Source organism: Dromaius novaehollandiae, unplaced genomic scaffold (genome assembly GCF_036370855.1).
Source record: "Dromaius novaehollandiae isolate bDroNov1 unplaced genomic scaffold, bDroNov1.hap1 HAP1_SCAFFOLD_123, whole genome shotgun sequence".
Classification (NCBI taxonomy): Eukaryota; Metazoa; Chordata; class Aves; order Casuariiformes; family Dromaiidae; genus Dromaius; species Dromaius novaehollandiae.
Window position 1 is genome coordinate 47,501 of NW_026991337.1, and position 2,500 is coordinate 50,000.

Genomic DNA, 2,500 nt, shown 5'->3' on the forward strand with positions numbered 1-2,500 from the left:
ACACCACGGGGCGCGCGCTGGAGAGGAGACCCCCCTGCCTGAACATCGGACACCGCCGCGCACCCTGTGACGGGGAGCACGGAAGAGCCGACCCGCCGGGGGCCCTCTCCGACGCGACCCGAACGGCCTCATCGATCGATCGAGATCGGTCAGGTCCTGAGCCAACTGCCCTGCCCGGCGTGGCCACCGAGGAGGCAGCCAGCGGCGGGCGCTGCGTGGGGGTGAGGGAGCAGCGTCTGCCAGAGGTGCCCGCTCGAGCCTGAACACCGGCCACCCCCCCGCGCTCCCTGGGACAGGGCGAGCAGGGAAGCACCGGCCCGCCGAGGGGCCTCTGCGACGTGTCCCGGGACGCCTCAGCGGGCGCTGCGTGCGGGTAGGGATGGGATCGGCAGCCGGAGCGCTGGCATCGCCCCGCGCTGCCTGCGGCGGAGAACCCCGAAGCCGGAGCCGCACGGGGCACCCCCGTGCCCCCCTTCGCTCTCACTCTCGCTCTCGCCGGGCCAACCCGCGCTCCAGCCACTAGCCGCCGGCGAGCCCGCTCTCCGCGCTTCCTGGCACCTGGGACACGCTCGCGGGGCTGCCAGGGAGCTGCCGGGAGGCCGCCGCACCAAGCGCGCTCCGGTGGAGAGAACCGGGACGGGACCGCTCCTGCCTGCCCTCACAGGCCGCCTCACCCCTCTCGCAAGTCGGCTGCATGCGCAGGGGGCGCCCGGGAGCCAGTCTCCGGAAGGTGAGTGGTTGCTCACCTCTCTCCCCTACAGTCGTACCGCTAAGTCAGGCGGCGCCGGAGAGCCAAAGGACACCCGCCCCTCCTACCGGGGAGGGGCGCGGGAATGGCCCACGTCTACGATGACGTAACTGGAGGCAGCGACGCAGAGCGACCCCTTTCGCCGCTCCAGAGGAAAGCCGGGGGAAACAGGTCTACCGGTCACCACCCCGAAGGGCGGCCAAGTCTCGCCGGAGCCGGGTAGACCTGCTGACAGCGTGGGAGGCGGACCCGGGAGACGGCCTGCCACTTCCTCGCGCCTCCCGGAGCCCGGTCGACCGGCTGGCCGAGCCCCAAGCCCGGAGCCGGGTAGACCGGCACGCCGCGCGCCCCAGGCAGCCTCGCGGAGCCCGGTCGACCAGCTCGCCCCTCCGCGACCCCCGGATCCAGGTCGACCTGCTCGCCTCCGCGAGACCCAGCGGAGCCGCGTCGACCGGCTCGCCCCTCCGAGACTCCCGGAGCCGGTAGACCCTCTGGCCGCCGCCAAGGCAGCCTCCCAGGCCCGGGGGCGTGGGCCGGCCGCTGCCACGGCGGACCCGCTGCGCCGGCCGCTACCGGGACGGCCCGCCGCGCACCCCCGGTCGTCCGCCCCCCCCCCCCCCCCCCCCGGCTCGAGCGCTTCGCTTGTTTGTTTGTTCGTTTCTTTCGGGGCAAGGGGTTCCGCTCGCTTCTTTTTGGGGTCGTGTTGTTTTTCGGGTTTGCTCTTGTTTCTTTGCGTTTCCGAGCACGCGCGTCTTTTCCCCTCCTTTTCCTGCCTTGCTGATTTTTCTCGGTTTTCTGTGTGGGAGCGCGGTGCCCCCCCCCCCCCCCCGCCCCGCCCCGCCCCGGCACGCGGTCCTACAGCAGGGGAAGGTGCTCACTTACGAATCTAGGTCTCTAGGTCTTGTCTGTCTGTCTGTCTGTCTGTCTGTCTGCCTTTTATTCCTTTCTTTCTTTTCCTCTTTCTTCCTTTCTTTCTTTCTTCTTGCCTGGCCGCTGCCGCCCCTTACCCCCTCCCTTTCCTGGTGCCTGCCTTGCTCCCCTCGCACTGCTTCCAACGCCCCGCCTCAGCAGAAATCCCTGACCCCGGGCTGACCGGCGCCCCGAGGCAGCAGGGGGGCCCCGGGGCGGGGCACGCGCGCACACAAACACACACTCCACACAGGCGCCGTCAGCGGGGCAGGGCGGCACTGGCCCGCCAACAACCCGTGATACCGCGCCTGGCGCGCGCCCCCCGCCCCCCCCCCCCAACAAGGCAGCGGAGGGTGCTTGTGTGCGAACCCGCGCCGTTCGCGCCTTTTTTTTTTTTTTTAATCGGTTCTCGCGCCGTCCGCCCGCCGGCCCCCCCCGCGCCCCCCCCCCCCCCCCCGCCCGCCTTTTCGCCGCCGCCAAGCCTGCTTGTTCCCTCACGTTCCCCGGCCGGGGCCGTTCCGTTCCGAAGCCTCGGGGTTCCGCGCGCCTCTGGGAGCCGAGGCGGAATCTTCGCGCCCCCCCCCCCACCCCCCCCCGCGCGCCCCCCCCCCCACCCCGCCCCGACCCCCGTTCCGTTCCGAAGCCTCGGGGTTCCGCGCGCCTCTGGGAGCCGAGGCGGAATCTTCGCGCCCCCCCCCACCCCCCCCGCGCGCCCCCCCCCCCACCCCGCCCCGACCCCCGTTCCGTTCCGAAGCCTCAGGGTTCCGCGCGCCTCTGGGAGCCGAGGCGGAATCTTCGCGCCCCCCCCACCCCCCCCGCGCGCCCCCCCCCCCGCCACGCCCC